Below are 20,807 nucleotides of genomic sequence, written 5' to 3'. Positions count from 1 at the left end.
TTGATGTATCTGGAGTCTGGAAATGCTCTTGGGAGAGTATCTACCATTCAGTCAGACTAAACATACCATTTTTCAAACTATATATCTCACCAGAACAAAAACGTACCAATTGTTTATAAAAAGTAGTTGTGCAACTGACTTTTGATTAAAACAACTTAAAAATAAAAGATAAAAGGAGCCTGTCTGGAAATATTGCTGGGACATAGGAAAGCAGTAAAAAAAAATGTGGCTTTTTCAACATTTATAACCCATATTTATGCAAAGCACAATGTAACCATGATATTGGCAAAGTGTATACCAATGTGAAGTGTTGAACATGGTTTATATCTCCACCCAAGCTCTCTTCCAGTTTTATCCTTTACACGCTTCCCTTTTCACACTCATGAAATGGGAGTCTCTGGCACTGGGACTCACTCTCCACAACAGGGAATGCATAAAGAGATATCCCATAATGTTTCTGTTATGTGTACCGCCAGCACATTGAATCAGTGGATGTACTACTAATATGTGGGTGTACTACTAACTACACATGGGTGGTGAGTCAGTGCTTCATACCAGTCCCTAATTTCTCAAATTAGATTTTGGGAAATCTCTTGTGAAAAACCCTAGAAAACTGCTGCCAATCACTGTAGTAGTTTTCATTCCCACTCCCACCACTCTGTCCACATGCTTTATATTTTGAGGTTTGGATAGCTCTCTGCACTGCATCTGAAGAAGGGATTTTATATTCATGAAAGGTCATGCAAAAATAAAAACTGGTTAGTCTTAAAGATGCTACCACATTCCCTTTTCCCCTCTCCCTCTCTTCCTCCTTTTAAAAAAAATATTTTATTGCATCTATACTTACTGTATATACAGTCAAACATTCTTATCCACAGATTTTTTTATCCATGGATTCAAGCATCCCCATCTTGAAAATATTTTTTAAAATGTATAAATTCCAAATAGCAAACCTCGGTTTTCCATTTTATATAAGGGACACTATTTTGTTCTGCCATTATATTTAATGAGACTTGTGCATCCATGGATTTTGTTATCCATGGGGGATCCTGGAACCAAACTCCAGCAGATTACAAGGTCCCACTGTACTCATGTACTGTATACGTCTAGAAACCTGAGTTGATTTATCCATGAGTCAATAGAAGTCCTGTACTTTAACTCTTATTTAAAAGAAACCATGCCCTGGTGAAAAGCAAGAGTATTATCTGTCCTGGAAACATTTACACACACACACTCTATTCTTTCATCCATTCAGCCTTTAGGCTCAAAAATTGTGCCTGCTGGAATTTTGTAAGTTGTTTGGCATTGTTTTTCTTGCTTCATCATTTAGATCCTTTGTCTCATGCCCCTAAGTTTTACCCTCGACTTATACATGGATCATATCAAAATCCATAATTTTGACCCCAAACCCTACCCTCGACTTATGCATGAGGTTAACTTATAGTTGAGTTTATACGGTATACATACATACCAATAATACCAATATTAATAATTATATACCAATACTTTCATACCAATATTAATATTCAACCAATCTCCAATTAAAATATATCCATTGTTAACCTTCCTTCAGTCATTAAGTCTTAGTCCCAAAGTTTCTCTCTTAACATCCGGCCGCAAACTTTATTTTATTCTTCACTTGTTCCTTCCCTTTCATCTCCACTATTTACACTTCACAGCCTTTCCATTTCTTTTCCATTCATAAAACCCATCCTTTCTTTTCCTCCTTCTTATGCTCCCAATCATTGTAGTCAATACTGTACTGAACTAGATGCACTACTGATCTGGCTCTAAATTGAATGCTTCCTATGTAGTGCACTTAGGAACACACGATGATAGGGATGTGGAACAGCACAATCAGCAGATGTTTTATGTATTGGGCAAGTCATATGCTCTCAGCCTCAGGGGAAGGGGATGACAAACCTCCTCTGAACAAATCTCACCAAGAAAACCCCATGATAATTTTGCCTTAGGGTTGCCATAAATTGGAAATGTCTTGAAGGTACACAATTACAACAAATTGGCCACTTAGGAAACACTCAAAAAAGCCTCACCAAAAAGGAGGCTCAAACAGAATGTAGGATTGCTGTGGTGGGGGGAATGACATATTTGGCATATACACATGCATTCAAAAATATAAGTGGAAATTTAAATAGAAATGTAATAAATTTAAACAATTGAAACAGAAGTTTAAATATTCATACAATGCTTCTCACCATAATGAGGAAGACTAATTGGTGGCATGTTCAGAGAGTTATGCAGGTGCTCTATTGATGTGCAACTTCACTTGGTTCCCCTCTTATTGTTCTTCATCTTTAAACTAGACTTGAACTGGAATAGATTATGTCTTCAGAATCAGGAATATGCCTGTCCTAGATTGTATCTTCTAATACAAGGCTCCACTATAAAATGAGACACATTGCCACTTTAGCATGATATAATGTTGCCTTGTGTAAATCAGTGTAGCTTTTTCAATCAAGCTCTCTTTCAACTCATCTCTGTCCAAAACACATAATGTAAGGATGGGGATCCATTGTTAACAAATGTGAAACAACAAGTGACAGTGTAGAATAGTGTAGAATAGTGGTTTGGACTAGGACTCTGGAGACCTGAATTCAAATCCTGGCTCCGCCATATAAACCAACCTTGGGCAAATCACATGCTCTCAGCCTCAGAGGATGCCAATGGCAAACCCCCTCCAAAGAAACTTGCCCTGAAAACACCATTAAGGTCACCATAAGTCAGAAATGACTTGAAGGCACACAACAAAAATAAATGTCTCTGTTAAACAACTCCGGGGCTAGAAAGCAGAAGTTTTTCGTCTTGCTATTCTGTTTACTCATTTAGGGATCGTTGTCGATTTTTTCCTTCCCTTTACTTTTCAAAACTGGTTCAAACAGAAATGCAATAGATGTTTATACCTCTATAGAGGGAGGTTTATTGAATGTCCTTCAGCCAGCCATGAAAGAAAATGAAAGTGTTTACATGTGATTATATAAAAGGGAAGATAATATGTGACTTACTCATTTTGGATTATTCCTCTTCCCCAGACTGTCTCTAAACAATTTTAATAGATCATTCACATTTGTACTCCTGAACAGTTCCTGTCACTCACTAAAGTGTTGCAGAACTGATGTGACCATTGATTTGGCAAGGGATGTCAACTTTCAACAGAGTCTAAATAAAGGGAAGGGTTTTTTTTCTGCATTTGAAGACTTTATTTAAAGTCCCCTGCTGATAAATTCTTTAAATCTAAACCTGGTTATTTATGCCACTCCCAGTCTAGACCGGGCCCATTCACATTTATTTAGAGCTTTTAAACAGTTATCTTTAAAATAGTAACAGGCTCACTCAAATGTTGGATTAGATGAAGACTGAACTGCCCAATTACTCAGATTGATGCAGTGATATTTGCCTGTCTGTCTTGTCACTCACTGTTTTTTTCACCTGACGTGATTTTGACAGCTTTAGATGTCCTGAATATGTGATGTTTCCCACATATTTAAGTTAAACTGGTCAGGAGAAGGTCGTGCATAATTTCTATTTCTCAAAACGAGAAGTTCTTCTTCATGTCTGTGCTAAACAGTAACACAAACACAGACTGTATATAAATCAGAAGGATGCTAGAAAACAAAGGTGTCAGGAGGCTTAAAAGAAAAAGGTGCCTAGTGATCAAGTACAAAATAGATGATCCTACAAAGTGAGTTAGACTAATGATGAAGCTGCTTAGTTGTTTTCATGTAAACAAGAAAATAATGGATTGATGGAGATGTTGGAAGGCAAAAGAAAGTTATTGCAGCACTTGGAAAGTTACTTTTCAACAGTATCAGTAATTTCTTTCTGTAACTTGAGGCACTATTTTTGCTTTGGTACCTTTTTTTTTACAAATAATTTATTATATTGCTTTTTACAAATATTTATTATATTATGTTTCTATTACTTTGTGGGAGGGAGCTTCTCAAGATTGATAAGGAAGTGGCCCAAAATTTAGAAAACATACAGAGATGATGATGATGATGATGATGATGATGATGATGATGATGATGATGATGATGATAATTTATTTCTATCCCACCTCTTCAGTAAAGATCGAAGTGGCTGTGTGCACATGCACCAAAGTTCAATTTATTTCTACTTGCTTTTTTAGTTTTAAAAGGTGGCTTTGTTATGCTTTCCCCCCAAGAATATTTTAACTTGTCAGTGGTAATTATGTTAATTGTAGCTTGCTCCTTCCAAGCTTATTAGTGGTTTTAAATTGTTATTAGTAAGTTTAAATTATTTTTATCTGTGAGCTGCCCTGGGTCCCTTTCTGGGAGGAAGGTGGCATATCAATAAAATAAAATATCTGAGATATTGTATGGTGATACAATTTTATTAGTTAGATTGTTAGATGATTTTAATTGTTTTTAAAATTTTATTGTAAAGTTTTTAAAATCTTTTTTTATCTGTTAGCCTCCTTGGGTTCCTTTCAGAGAGAAAGGCAACATAGAAATGAAATTTAAAAATAAAATAATAAATAAATGTTGAATGCAAGGGGATCACTAGCACTCAAGGCTTTAGGGTGTTTATATAGTTTACATAGGCCCCATACAGACAGGCCAAAATAAAGCTGCTTCGGGTCAGTTTGGAGGTATGCTGTTTAAATGACACATGCATCTTAAGAGGCCAGAAACTGTGTCAAAGCCTCACTCTAGTCTTTAAGACTGGAGCATGGCTTTGGTGCAGCTTCCGACCTCTTAGGACGCATGCAGCATTTAAACAGTATACCTCCAAAGTGACCCAAAGCAGCTTTATTTTGGCCTGTCTGTATGGGGCCATACATAGGTTCCACACAAGGTGTCTTGTGTGGCACAATGTAATTTAAAAAATGAAGGAGCACATGAGAGGAAAGCCATGTGGATAAAGCATCCTTCCAAGACCCTTGAGGAGAGCTTCATATCAATATTAAATAAGCACATTGGAAGGACAAGAAAGTAAACACAGCTGTGAACAAGTGACATGCCCCCACCTCTTGCATGTTCTGACAGTCCTCCATCTCTCGTTGGGACAGAAATAGAACTAGACTGCTGAGATTTAAAAGGCATGGCTAACAAAACGAAAGTAACCCCCTCAGTACCTAGGAAATTGGAAATGGTGCATAAACATGACATGTTAAATGAAGAACATTATGGTGCTGACAACCGTGAAAGCTTCCTATGGGTCCCACATGTAACACTGTTCTCGCCCCCACCCACCCCATTCTTTGCTGGGATTTGTCTTGTGAAAGGATTGTGTCAGGCTTACAATGCTTTCTCCTGAATATCATTCGCAGGTTTCCTGCTCCTAAAGAAATTGGTTTTTGTCTGGCTGTGTTCTGTATTACTAAAAATAGGACTTGCTCTGAAAGAAGCAGTTCGAGAGTTTCATTAAAAACATGTTGGGAAAGCATTTTGGGACCTAGTACTGCTCCACAAGGGCAAAAAAACAATTATAATTTAGCTAACAATTTATAACCCAGTGAAATAAGTGCCTTCTTACCTGGTTTCTATCATAGTAAACATATGGGAAGGGAGAATATCTGTTCAACTAGAACTCCCATAGTCTCCCAGTCAACATGGACATTCCAATATTATATTGGACGGTGACTTAAATGCTCAGCTGAGACAAACAAATGCAGAGCTGTTTTTAAAAACGGAATATTTGCCTTGAGAATCCCTTCCTTCTGGATGGCATTCTCAAGGAAAGATGTTTGATAGGAATCTCAGAAATTAAATGTGCTGCTAGTTTACAATTACTCCATGCTTATTTTGAATGGCAGCCCAATAGAATTATCTGACAGTTATCAGGGGGATTACTACATGATTACAATTCTTTTTTCTTTGCTACATTGCTACCTGTTGTGGTTGTTGTTCTTAACTGTTGTCAACTTTTTCAGTAGAAAACCAACCAGAAAGTGACCATTACCCTGTTAAATTAGTTATACACCTGGCATGGGAGTGATGAATTAGTAGTTTAACAGGAATCTACTATTATTTAAATGAGCTCTAATTACCTTTGCCATGTACAATAATTGCTTTAAAAATGATTGCTTTAGCCATCAGCATTGTTCATTAAGCTATGTTTTTTAAAATAGGCTAGCTGAAAATGGACTGTTATATTACCAATATACTGACGTTTATCAGTGTTATAAAAATTGGTTTCTAAAACAAATTAACGTTACTCCAAAATACGGTCGCAGGTTATGCATCTTCAACCTAGGAGTTCAAACTTAATACATTATAAGTTATGATATTGTTAGTTACAATATTGTACTATACCAAATTGAAATTTACCATATTATAATTGTAATTCTACAATAATTACAATATGCCATAAAGTGGTTATTTAATGCATTAGAGGAAAATTAACAAAATATCTCACTGGTCTTGTTGGCAACATTTGGTGCTTTGGTTATGTTTTCTTATTCCTTTTATCTCACCATCTTCCCAGTGATTCAGACTTTGTCTTTCGATGCTGCAAGACATGAAGATGGTCTTGAATGCATCACCTGATCTGGTAAAAATGAAGTGCAGTGAAACATGGCCATCTCCTTACGGTGATGGGCGATTCCTGCTGAGAGCTGTCCTTTCCTCCACCTCCTCCTTTTCATTCAAGGGGATTCTAATCTATTTCTTATCTGTGTTCACTAAATCTCTTAAACAGCCTTCATGGTTTACTTAAGCCTGATCATGCATGCCTCTTAATAAGTCACCTTTAGCTTCTGACAGCACTTATCAGCAGACCAGAATGGATTCTTATAGCACTACTAAAACCAAACAAATTACCTCTCTGGTGCTGCACTGCCTTTGCACAGTACTGGCAATGGGGAAGTCTGAATTCTAAACAGTCTGAAAGGGAAAATGTGGCAAGCATAAAGAAAAATCTAGATAGCAGATAATATGGTAGTGGACAAATGAGCTTATGCAAGGCCAGATGTGGGAGAAGGATCGAATAATTAACCCATGTATTGGTGGCAGGAGTAGAAGTTAAAAGCACAGGAATGAACTTAGTTCTGCATGTCTTAGGAGCTTATTGCATCGCTTGTAAAACCAGCTTATCACTAACAGGCTTAAATCGGGTGGCATCTGATGTTATGAGATGGATTTGGCCACCTATCCATCTTTGGCCACCTAATCTGCCACCCAGGTGCATCCTGGGTCCATCTCCACTTCCAGGAGGATTCCGGCAGCCATTTTCTTAAATCAGAAAACTCCCGGATCCTAAAAGAGCCAGGAGGAGCCCTCCTGGAAGCAGGGATGCACCTAGGATGCACCCGGGTGGCAGATTAGGTGGCCAAATCCATTTGATAACATCAAGATGCCACCTGATTCAAGATTTAAACCAGTTAGAGGTAAGCCGGTTTTACAAGCAACACAATAAGCTCCTTTATTAGAACTGGCTCTGCCATTAGGCAGAGTGATACAGTTGTCTCAGGCAGCAGGCACTGGGGGGAAACTACAAAATTTTAGATTTTACAATTCTGCAACATATGGTGTTCTCTGAGCTACCTAAGGTAGCCTACTGCCTTCAGCTGCAGTAGAAAACATTGGTCCAAAATACACTGCAGAAATAATCCCGTTTGAGATTGCTTTAACTGCCACGGATCACTGCTAAGAGAGCCTGGGAATTGTAGTTTATTGTTACCCCAGAGCACTCTAACAGAAAAGGCTAAATGTCTCACAAAACTACAGTTCCCAGAATTCCCTAGTATTGAGCCAGGGCAGTTAAAGCAGTCTCACACTGGATTGTTTCTGCAATGTGTTTTGGGTCTATTGTTGCTATGTGCCATTGGCTACTCGAGGCATCTAATGTACAATGAATGGCTGGGGGTGACATCTTGATTTTTGTCCCAGGCTGCCAAATGTTTTTGGTGAATCCTAGCATTTATAGATGCATTATTTAATATTAGTCACTAGACAGGTAATGTATGAGAACCGAGGAGGGTTTTTTTGTGCAATAATTGTGATAAAACAAAATTTCCACAGTTCAGCATCTCATCTTAAGAAAGCATCTCAGCTATCTTATCATCCATCAGTCTTCCCACTCTACTTAAAAGAAACTATTTCTGGTACCACTTACACTCTTTTCCATTGTTTGTGTTATGGAGCTTTTAGAGTTCCTTCCCTTTGAATTACATTCCTTCCTTTATATCATTTCTGAATAATCTTGCTGCATTAAACCTCATATATTTACATGCAGCATTCAGGTTATTACTTCCTGGTATTTTTCTAATATTTTTTTCAGTATGAGCAATTTGTTTAGGGACCTTGAATGTTAGTCATTCTGTTTGCATGAATGAAACTTCCCCCAACATTAATGGCAGTTTCTTTTGCCTTCTCCCCTTTTTGGCATCATTTTACATGTTCCAATGTAAAGCAAGGCTGGGGAACCTACGACCCTCCAAGTTCTGATGAATTACCATTCCCATCATGAGTAGTATCATGAGTTCACTGATAAGCCGTATAGAGGGAGGAGCTACAACCAAGCTCTCATGAGCCTGGCTAAAATTTCCTTCAGTTTGGATCATGATGAGGCACGCTGAGAATGGTAGTTCATCAGAACCTGGAGGGCCATAGATTCCCCACCCCAGTATCCATCTCATGTATGTGTTAGAATTTGGAGAAGAACATAGCTTTAATCCTGTATTTATCATTATGAAAAGCAATTGTGTCATCTAGGTATTGAAACCTAAACTTCATTTTTGCTATGATTGCTAAATGAATCCATAGGATTAAAATTCACCACTGAGTGCCTAGCAAAAATTTTGCTACCGGAAGGTAATGTGAGTTATAGGCTGATGATGTTAGGGATCTGTGTAGAGGGATTAGGAGAAACTCTTTCTAAAGTGGTGGCATAAATGAACACATGCACAGAGTGTACAGTACCAGCCTTTGTTTGCACCCCCTGTTTGCATCACTCACTGTTCAGTGTAGGAAGATCAAGTCAAGAGATGAAGAACAGAGCATTCCTTCTGAAGTGGTGCCTTTTGTTTTGTTGTAGAGCCTTTGCTCAGTACACTTTCCACTTGCTTTTTTCTGTTCTCTTCAGTTTGAAGGTCATAGACCTCTGTCTTGCTATGAGATAGAATCAGTGTTTATTGCTCAGTAATGTCTTTTGTTGTCGCAATATTTGAGTATACCAGAACACTACCACTTTTTTAAAAAATCACCTATGCTCCCAGTAGTTATTGGGCCTCTTAGTTGTAGCTTTATAAGGAAAGCCACTCTTGCATTTGCAGGAAACATTTCATAGTATATACTTTTAGTTAATGATGCGTTAGCTGCTCTCTGAAGACTTTTGACACAAACATTTTGCAAAGGAGGCTGTGAGGAGATTAATTGCCACAGATCATTATCTAACATCTGCATGTAAAATTCACCCTTTTCTTTCAGAATAGTTTAATCTTAGAGTGTCCTGCATAGATACTAAACACCCAGGGAGTGAACCATTTTCAGTCAGAAGCAATGGAAGTTGCTGAAGCATCAGCTTTGATAGCAGATGGAGAGAACGGGGGAAGAAACTGAGAAATCACTTCCCGCCAATAGCTGCCAGAACTTAACTTGTTATTTTCTATTGTGCACAGAATTCTTGTTGGAGGAGAAAATGCTGTGCCAGCCTTCACAACCTATGTAGCTTTAAGTTAGAGTATGTATTTAATCTTTCAAATTTTACCCTACATCATCTATTTGTATTGATCTTTTTTATGCTATGTGTGCGTATGTGTGTGTACACATGCACTGTCAAGCCTGCTGTTGAGTCATGGTGACCCCATGAATTTCATAAGGTTTTCTTAGGTAAGGAATACTCAGAGGTGGTTTTGCCAGTTCCTTTCTCTAAAATATAGCCTACAACACTTTGTATTCATTAGTGGTCTTCCATACAAGTACTAACCAAAGCTGATCATGCTTAGCTTTCAAGATCAGATGGCTCTTTTACACCATTATTTTTTGTCTTTATCTTCATTGATTCCAGGTGTTATTTTTAATGGCCAAGCCTATTTATTCCATCCCACTTTAAATTTACCATAATATATTTATGGTACCTTCCTCCATAAAATTTCTAAGATGTATTCTAGGGTTACAGTCTTCCAAGGATAAAATAAAAGCATAGTGTGGCTGTGGTTTGAGTGTTGGAGACCAGGATTCAAATCTCGGCTTGGTCATGTAAATCCACTGAGTGTCCCTGGGCATATCATACTCTCTCAACCTCAGAGGATGGTAATGGCAAATCCTGCCAGGAAACCTGCATGATAGGTTTGCCTTAGGGTCGCCATAAGTCAGAAACAACTTGAAGGTACACAACCTTCCTCCTTAAGATTTTTAAGCTGTCTTCTAGGGTTACAGTCTTCCAAAGATATAATAAAAGCAAATATGCCAGGCCATTTAAAAAAAATTAAATTTCCATTTTGCTCCTTGTGACAAAATTAAAGCATGCCTGGTATAGTAAAATACCACAGTGTCAAGGGCAACTTTTCAGCATGGGCAACTGCTAAAATGAAGCCCACCCAAGCAGCATCACCCAAGGGGAAGGGATGGAGCTTAGTGCACTTTTAAAATAAAAAAAATGTAAAATCTATTAAAACAGATTGCTTTTCTGTTTTATTCTATTTTATACTTAAATTTCATTATTAATAAATTCCCCAAAACACACACTAAATTAATGACAAATTATTCAGTCTTCCATACTTCATTAATTCATATTTGGAAAGACTAACTTTATTACATATTAACAAAGACAGATGCCCCATTCATTATCAACAAAAAATCCCTCAACTCATGCTACATATAAGATTTATATTTATATATTAATCAATGTAGAATTACTTAAATTGTCACTTGATACTACATCCAAAGAGCTGAGAATATATTCATGAAACCTGGGGCAAAAAAGTCTTTTTTTTTTTTTTAAGAAATGTAATAAAATTTTCAAAAGGAAATTTTAAAAAATGATTAAAATCTTACAATTATAAAACAATGGTGTAAAAACTTTCACGTCATGCAAGAACATCTGTTATTAAAGGTTTATACAATTCAATTTATTTGAAATAGATCGGATCATAAAGGCCAATGGCTAAATGGGGGAGAAACTGGTATAATATTCGTATTAATATAATCTATAAAAGGGAGCTATTTTTCCTGAAAAGATTTTTGGTTTTGTTGTTTTGAATTATATTTCATATTATCTGTTCATGTCTCCATAAGTCTTAATGGTACTATCTCATTTTTCCCCCCTTCTCTCCCTTCCTTCCTCTTGTTTATGCTGCCACAGACTAACATGTTTACTTCTTTAAATACTATTTAAATTGATTTAGATAGTATCTACTATTAGTGACTATGCAATACCATGTTCACTGTCATGCTGACTGTCTCATGAACTATAGTCAATGGAATAGTCAATCCTACAGTCAATGTCATTTCTACCCCCACTGACAAAAGTTTGCCACCAATGTCCATTTTAAAAACAAAGTCCAAGAGGCTACAATAAAAGAGCCTGAGGAACCAAGTGTGAAATTTCCAAAAGTAACTATTGTGCAGTAATATCAGCTAGAGATTTGAACTTAAGTTTTCTACATCCAAACCCAGCATTCTAGGTATTCAATATCAAAATACTTCTCTAAAGCCTGACTTAATAGTCAGTGCAATTACAATGATATTTTCACATGTTAAAATAAAATCTACTGGAATGGAAGCAAATCTGTTGGATTGGAGAATTTTGATATGTTACTGTTGCTGTTGTTTTAGTTTTACATTTTAATTATATACTACTGAGTAAAAACAAAACAGTGCAAAGGACCAGCAGATACCTCAAGTGGCAGGCACTGGAAGTCAGCAGTAGTAGTGTGCCATACGGCTACTCCTCTTGTGATAAATTTGACTGTTAGTCTCGCATGTTGTGGAAGGTGCTGTCCCATCTCTAGTGTTGAAGTATAATCAATTTCTGGGCCATTTTGCATCTATACATAGAATGGATAAGGCACCATTTTGTCCATTGGTCGACAGCAAAACATCCTGGGACTGCCATGGCAGTACACACATTATTTTATGTTGCTCTGAGTATAACATGTTTGAAACACTTTGCTTTCTGCTTAGATTCCTTGGAGACTGTTGGTCTTTATTCAATATCTTCTAAAAAAACTATATAAAAAAATTAAGAAATGCATTGATAGACAGTTCACAGAGCAATGGGGAAGCACATAAAATGGGTAGCACTTTGTTTGTTCCAATGGAAACAAGCACATAATAACCACTATGTCAGCACCTGACCTTTACTGATGGCCAGATCCCTGCTGGGAAACATGTTAAATTTCCTGAAATCATCATCACTATGCCTTAATATAACCAAAGCAATGGCTGATTCTCAAGGCAGACCCTACTATTAGAGAAAGGGAGGCTGTCCAACCGCAGATTGACTCAAGGGGGAGGTAGTTGTCGCACAGTCAATCTGTGGTTGGTAGGCCTTCATTGTTACACTTTTTATGGGTTTTTTAAAAAAAATCAGCAACACATTTTCTTTTCCCATTTCTGTTATCAATTCTGCCTCACTAGACTATCTTTTGACCAACAGAGCTGCAAGTACTTTCTAACCACTCTCTTTGCATGAACAGCAGGGATGTAGCCAGGATTTTAGGAAGGTGGGGGTCCAGACTAAGTGCCACCATTATAATGGGGCTTGAGCGCGGCGGCACAGCAGCACACACCATTCATTTTTCTAATGGAAGGGGGGGGGGGGTCCGGACCCCAAGAACCCCCCCCCCCTTGGCTACGTCCCTGTGAACAGACTCCTGAGTTCCCAGCCTGCTGTCTGGAAAATTCTGGGAGTTGTATCCCCAAAAAGTAACTTTTCCATGCTCAGGGTTTAAGCAAGGCTGCCACTTTTTTACAGGAGAGATCTGGATCTGATTCCAGTTACTGTGCAGAGCCTAGGTAAGGGGCAAGCAGAGCCCATTCCGTTTCCAATTTAACAGGCATTGGCCTGCTCTCTCTTTCCCAGTCTCACTTGTTCAAGCAGGAACCTGGTGCATGGAAATTCTTGTGCAACTGGACTTGGTTGGTTGAAAGAACTCTATATTTCTTTAGCACTTGAGTCTACCTGTTCAGGGTCATGGTCAGTGAAACTACTCAGCTGCAAAGTCTCTTGCATGTAGGACTGCCTCCAAATATGTAGCCCTGCCTCCAAACATCTCTGCAGCTTCCCAGACTGTCATGCTTTGAGTGTGGTACCCTAGCCAGCTTAAGACATGTGCATACCTCTCTTATCTTGGTCAAGAAATAGGTGCAGTGTTCATTTCCATGCTTGAAATTATTTGCCATCAATACATGAAATAATTTATGTTCTGTGGACCTCAGTGTTTTCCATCTGTGAGAGAGGACCAATAGCTCTTTTGCCCAATGGCTTCTCATATTTATCCTCATGTTAAATATAGGTTGCTCAGCATGGAATCTGGTGTTCATCTCCCTTTCTTTTGTTCTCCTTTCCAGTGGTGGCAAAATTATAGCCTAGATTTTGTAGACAGTTCATTGTGTTTTAATCTATGTCATTGGACTATGTTGTGCCGTAGATATGTTGCCTGGCTTGCCATGTTCTGCTGTTGTGTGCCTTCAAGTTACTTATGACTTATGACAATCCTAAGGGGAACCTATCATGGAGTTTTCATGGCAAGAATTGTTCAGAGGAGATTTGCATTGCCTTCCCCTGAGGCTGATGGAATGTGACTTGCCCAAGGTCACCCAGTGGGTTTCATGGTTGAGCTGGGAATCAAACCCTGGTCTCCAGAGTAATAATTCAGTGCCCAAACCACTACACTATGCTGGTTCTCCGGCTTTGTGTAGTACTGCTTGATATTTTATAGCACAGATGTTGAAAACATTTGACAAGTCATCTGTCAGGTTTGAAAGTGAAATAAATCTTTCCTTCTGTGTGCTTTCATTGTCAGTTATACTCTACACTCTGTTGTCTATATGATAACATCTGTAGTTTAAGGCAGGTTCATTTTTCCTGTGTTATCTACTCTACGTGGACTTTTCATGGTTTTCTTCTTTTGGGCTGTGGTATTTGACTTTACTTTATATTAATTGCTTCAACATCTGCATTTGCTGTTCTAAAACAAAACAAAAAACCCACACCACTTGCCTTACAATATGTTAAAATGCTATTTCATAAAAACAGCAGGTTAAAACAAACTGGTGAAGCAAGACCAAGTTAAACAGCAAACATTATCCATACCCTCCAACACTTCACAGGTGAAAACCAAGACTTGTGTGGCCAAGCAACATCAGAGCATGATCAAGGTGGCAACAGTTATTAATGAAGAAAACCACATAAACTAGGAGAGACTGTAGCACACTGAATACCAAACACTTGTCCTCCTGGTGTTTTGGACTTCGGCTCTCAGAAGCCTCAGCTATCATGGCCAATCGTCTGGGATTCTGGGAGCCAAAGTCCAAAACACCTGAAGGGCCAGAGTGTGAGAATCACTGCTGTAGCAGTTTGCTTTTGCCTGAACCTACTGGGAAGGGTGGGCTCCATATTGTCCTGTTCTTCCCATCTGCTGAGTTACCTTTGAATTCTGACATCAGTTTCTACAAACTGAAATAAATCTAGGACAAAAGGGAGAAAGTGGGAGTAGTAGAGACAAACTAGGACATTTTAAAAGCAGCTCAAAAAGTGGGATGACAGACGATTCATTGGGAGTGTCCCAACCAAATTGAAACAGTTGGAGGTTATCTGTCACTTACAATCTGTCAGAATAAAGAGTTTCTTGACAACTGAACAACTAAAGCTTGCCAGAATAAAGCAGTCTTCAAGATCTGGTGGGGAAAAGCAGGAGAGATGGTGCATCACTCACTGGACAAGGCATTGCATTATTTGGTTTTTGTTTGGACTGTGCTGAGATCAGTGAAAGCTTGACCTCATGTGAGGTCAAGCTTTGGCAGCCATGAACTTTTAAAAAGATGAAATAGCTGTATACTTTTTAGAGGAAAAAACAAGTGATTGTTGTTGCTGTTTGGCTTCAGGTCATTTCCTACTTATGGGATTAGTAAAGTGAACCTATCATGGTTTTTTCTTGTCAAGATTTGTTCAGAGAAAGTCTGCCTTTGCCTTCCTGTGAGGTTGAGAGTGTGACTTGCCCAAGGTCATCCAGTAAGTTTCCACCACTGAGCCAAGATTTGAACATTGGTCTCCAGACTCCTAGTCCGGTGCTCAGACCACTACACAACACTGGGTCTCTACAAGTGATTAGTTAATTTTAATCAATTCCTTTCCCCAATATGAGAGTACAACCTAGCTACATTATTATTGTACCTGTATGAGTGATAACTTCATCACTTTTGAGAATGTGATCTATTAAATGTTGGAGAAAGAATATGGATTCAGAGATTGCTCTTGCCCTGCTTTGTCCTGTTGCCTTGCATTCTGCTGTGAATGTTTAGGCAATGGGAGCAGTGGCATTCCACATTGGGATGTCACCCAGTGTGGGGTTAGCATTTTAGGGGTGGAACTAAAAAGATGTGCCCCAAACTCCCTGTCCCACATGGCTTTACTCATGAGTAAAGCCATGTGAGCCAGGAACGTGGGGGGGGGGGGGGGCACCGGGCCTTCCAAGTAAAGCCACACAGGGTAGGGATGGGAGGTGCCAGGCCCTCTCCCTCTCTGCCATGCACCATAGGATACCAAAACAGGTCTTCTCGCTTTAGGGGAAAGAGGCACCTCAGGGTGCCGGTGACCGTTGAGCGCTCTTATCCTCTCCACAGGTATGCTCACGCTTTCCCTCATTTCTCCCTGCATGTGCCCTCTTCCCCCCCCCCATTGTTACTTGTTGTGTGCCTTTCCGCAGCCCCCCCCCTTAGCACCGGCAATCATTTGTTCAGCGGATTTTTTGTGTGAAAGCAGTGCACGCACAAGCAAACCCCCTTGCCATGTTGGGGGAGCCGCCAGGTGTCACCTAGTCTAGTCCGCACACCCCAGTGATGCCACTGAATGGGAGAAAAGTGTGCTTTGTATGTCAGGCCAGCAGCCTCTGGCACTGAGATGTCTATTTTTTAAAGTGACAAAGCTTTATTTTGATTACTTTTGAGAAATGCGGAAATTAAGTGTTATTTCCTTTAAAAAAATGTAGCTGTAACACTAACAAACTAGTTTATTTATTTCTACTATCAAGGGAACCTTGACAACTAGCAATAATTTAAAATAGTTCCTTACCCTGAAACTCTGCGTCTGTAAAGTTAATATACCACACTCTGAGGTTGTCAAATATCTTAGACTAAAATCATCTAATGTCTTAGATTATTGTACCATTAAGTTACAACAAAGTAGCCTAACTCCATATCAGATGTTGGAATATCCAAAATGGCCTGTCCCCTGGCTTGCTTCTTACTGAAAGGATGGGAGGGAGTTTTTGGTGATATTAATCCTATAGTGTAAAGTCGAAGGCTTTCATGGCCGACATCCATAGTTTTTTGTGGATTTTTCAGGCTATGTGGCCATGTTCTAGAAGAGTTTATTCCTGACATTTTGCCAGCATCTGCTGCGAAACTGGCATGATAGAGAGTAGAGTGTGTGTGTGTGTGTGTGTGTGTGTGTGTGTGTGTGTGTGTGTGTATATATATATACTCTGTGACCCTGGGTGGGGAGAAGTGATTTCCAGACACTACAGACTGGGTTAGCCAGAAAAATCAGCAGTAGCAGAAAATGTTACAGTATAAACCTCTTGGGCATATAATGCTATTTGAAAATACTGAAATTGTGGACCATGCCAAAAGCTATCAGGTCACAATGCACAGGGAAGCCACTGAAATTCACAAGCACCTGGACAACTTCAAAAGGAAAGAAGAAACCCTTAACATTAACAAAGTTTGGCTACCAGTCCTGAAAAACACTAAAATCAAGACCCAGCAGAATGCAAATGAAAACCACCCAAGGTCAGGGGTTTTCCCAGCAGACAACGATCACTAATAAAACCATACAACAACAAAACATTCAACAACTGAGCAATACACAGATTAAGATGGAAATCACTTCTCCCTACCCGGGGTCACACAGTATATATATACCCCTCTCTCTTCCATGCCAGCATTCTCTGAAGATGCCAGCCACAAATGCTGGCGAAACATCAGGAACAAACTCTTCTAGAACATGGCCACATAGCCGAAAAACCCACAAAAAAACTAACCCTATAGTAACTGAGGCCTAGTACATACTTTTGGTAATGTCCAGGCTGGCAGCAGCCTAATTTCCTCCTGAGGGAATCCACAGCCGCCAAATCGTGTGGCTTCCCTCCGCAGGAAAAAGAACCCGGAAAAACAGGTTCTTTTTAAGCCGCAGGGGTGGCTTAATAAGTGTGCCACTAGTGCACTCATTATGTAAGCACCATGCAGCAATGTGCAGACACTGCACGGTGCTTACATAACAATGGTGGTGCCCGTGTACACAGGGTGCCACCATTGTTACGCTGCCTGCATGTACTAGGGTTAAGGACTGTGCGGTTGCCGCACAGTTCCTAACCCTAGAATCAGTGCTGGTATGCCGCTTATTGATGATATGTGCCATGCCTGAGATATGGATTTCCATTTGTATAGGGAGGTATATGGAGGTGCAAAAGGTGACTGGGATTTGTTCTGCATCTGAGCCACCCTGTTGTGATTCATGTTGACTGCACAGGGGCTGTCCTTGTATGCCTGACTATGCTTTTTTATACTGGGCTTTGGTAATAACAAAAGATAGATTAGCCTAAGTGTGTTCAGTGACACAGCATCATCATTCTGAAATGCAAAGGCCAGTCAATTAGAACAGTTAACTGTATCTAAAGAGCTTGTGTTTTCCATCACCTATAATCTATTCTTGACCACAAGGTAAAACACTTTAATTCTCTAAGAGCTTGTATAAAGTTATGGTGATTATTTTTCTTTGTGGGATTAGTGGGTACCTAAATATTATCATATTTCTTGCTAGTTGCCAACATAGGCTGTTGTATTTGTCAGAATGGCCATGCTTTCAATTAAAATCTAAACCTTTTTAATTACAATTGGGCTTTAAACATCCTTGGCTGTAATGATACTAGGTTCTTTCATCCATTTTTGTGTTCTAATCCATCACTACAATACTACTGTTGGGAGAAGGCGATTAAAAACCCCTTAGAGTTTTTCCTGTGTATGTTAGCATTGCTTATTTATTGTATTTATTAATTAACTGTGTCTACATGGAACATATTGCAGATGTTCTCTCAGTGGTTCATGCACAGATATACCTTTAAAAATGCAACATAAATAAATCATAGACACACCTTTAAAATGCAATATAAATCAATTTAAAATGCTGAAAATGCTAAATCTATCACTCACTACCTTAACTGCAGTAAATATGACATGTGGGGACTGTCTGCAGAAGTGGAAGGCTCACTGCCTAAGAGAGGGCCTTCTCCCCACCACTACACCACCGCCTTGCACCACTACAACTAATAGTCAAAAGTCTTAATGCTGATGATCCTCTCACTACTTTGCACTATGTCCCTGGCGACCAGAGTGTGAATCCCTGCTCTGCCATAAAAACCTATTGGGTGTCCCTGGGTAAGTCACATGATCTCAGCCTCAGAGGAAGGCTATGATAGGTTTGCCTTAGGGTCACATAAGTCAGAAATGACATGAAGATCCACAACACCAAAATATTGCTATCACATTTATGATGGGTGTGTGAATGCCTTCAAGTAGCCTTTCAATTTACAGCAACCCCATGAAAATTTCATAGGTTTTTCTTAGGCAAGGAATATTCAGAGGCATAGGCCTGTTACAGACAGGCCAAAATAAAGCTGCTTCGAGTCACTTTGGAGGTATGCTATTTCAATGATGCATGTGTCCCAAGAGTCCAAAAGCCACACCAAAGCCGCACTCCAGTCCTTAGAACTGGAGTGTGCCTTTGGTGCGGCTTTTGGACTCATAGGACGCATGCATCATTGAAATAGCATACCTCCAAAGTGACTCGAAGCAGCTTTATTTTGGCCTGTCTGTAACAGGCCATAGGTTTTTTTGTAGGTTTTTCAGGCTATGTGGCCATGTTATAGAAGAGTTTATTCCTGATGTTTCACTGGCATGCTGGCATGGAAGACAGTTGGGTGTGTATATATATATATATACACTGTGTGACCCTGCGTAGGGAGAAGTGATTCCCATATTAATCTGTGTATTATTCTGTTGTTGATGGCAAGGCCTCAAGGTGGGAGGATATGCAAAGAGGATTAGTGTCTGTTTAATTAGTGATCACTGTCTGCTAGGAAAACCCCTGACCTTGGGTGGTTTCTTATTTGCATTTGCTGAGTCCTGATTTTGCTGTTTTTCAGGACTGGTAGCCAAACTTTGTTCACATTGTTATGTGCTTTCAAGTCACTTATTATTTACAGTCAACATGAGATCCCTGGCACAGATGGGAATGGGTAGAAATTGAAGTTCTGGTGTTAAAGCCACCTCACTTAGAAAAACCATACTTTCTCATCCTCCCCCTCTTCTCATCCTGAGATTTCTCTCCCCACCTGGAGAACTTGGGAAGCAGAGCCATGTTATCTGTGTGTGAGGATGGCAGGAAGACTTCTCTACCACAAGAGATCATGGAATTAGAGAGGGTGAGAGACAGCCCTTTGTACATAGTCAATCAGCTGCTGTTTTCACTGACATCTTTTTTCCACCTCATTTTGGTTTGCCTCATGTCTGGGCTTTGAAACAACCTCTTTTCTCAGGCTGATTTGAATCCTTGAATCTGAACATCAGACTCATTTATGAGTCTTATTTATCAATAAGACTCTTGAATCTGTGTTGCATGCACATCTTTCTGTTTAGTGTGTTGTACTAGTATTATTATTATGTGCTTTTGATCTTTTAAATAGTATTAGTTTTACAGGTAGTCCAATAATGTTTCAATCTTGATTTTTTCTATGTTTTAGCTATATGTGATTTTGTTTATATTTCTTTCAATCTGTAAGTCTCCTTAAATCCCTGTCTTGGGGAAAAGGCAGAGTATAAATAAAGAGATGGATGGATGGATGGATGGATGGATGGATGGATGGATGGATGGGTTAAACTGAGTCCTATTCCTGCAGAATCCTGCTCTTGAAGGGGCATTTCAGGCACCCGCTTTCAAAGGGTGAGAAGTGGCTTTTACCAACTCCTCCTTTGGCCCTGCAAAGGACTTACAGTAGAAAGAATCAGTTAAAAAATCTCTTTTCCATTAGCAGGGGCTTTCACTGCATCAAATACCCTTTCATGAACAGAATGGTACCCTTAAGGTCTAACTCACAGCCTTTCACAGATTTGAAATGTTTGTTAACTTTGTTAATATCAAAGGTAGAACATCAAGTATGTCGTTTTGGATATAGACTCAAAAAATGTAAATCTAAAAAGAAATGAATGACATTTCTGGAAGCAAAGTTTTTGCTTTATGTTAACTAAAATACACACCTCTCAGGACCTTCAAAGTACACGCCAAGGCTCTATTATCCCCCAGAAAAGTGTCAGAAAGCCATCTGTAAATTTCCAATGACGATCTCATATAGTACTCTTCAACAGATTAAGGAAGCCATATGTGAATGTGCAATTCTGTTTCAAAATGCAGTAAGATCAGCAAAGTCTTGTGGGTGTTGTTATTCATGAGACAAATGATGTGGAAACAAGATGGCATCCCTGACACCTTAGCTTAAAGGTTCTGTGTTCAACTACTTCCAACAGAAGTACACCATAAATCCTGTCAATCTCATAAAGACGTAATTTGGCATGTAGATGTTTTCAAAGTTTCCAAAACAATGCAAG

The 20,807-nt window shown here is 39.1% G+C and overlaps 1 protein-coding gene across 2 annotated transcripts in view; it reads left to right on the top strand.

The window, feature by feature from the left end:
• MAGI2 (membrane associated guanylate kinase, WW and PDZ domain containing 2) overlaps positions 1 to 20,807 on the top strand; it is a 789,679-nt gene that overhangs the window by 624,827 nt on the left and 144,045 nt on the right. The gene's annotated exons all lie outside the window — the stretch shown is intronic.

This window comes from Sceloporus occidentalis, unplaced genomic scaffold (genome assembly GCF_023333645.1).
Source record: "Sceloporus occidentalis isolate IW3139 unplaced genomic scaffold, rSceOcc1.0.p SCAF_5, whole genome shotgun sequence".
Lineage (NCBI taxonomy): Eukaryota > Metazoa > Chordata > Lepidosauria > Squamata > Phrynosomatidae > Sceloporus > Sceloporus occidentalis.
The sequence above is the reverse complement of the archived record's forward strand: the minus strand, read 5'-3'. Positions and strand labels throughout refer to the sequence as shown.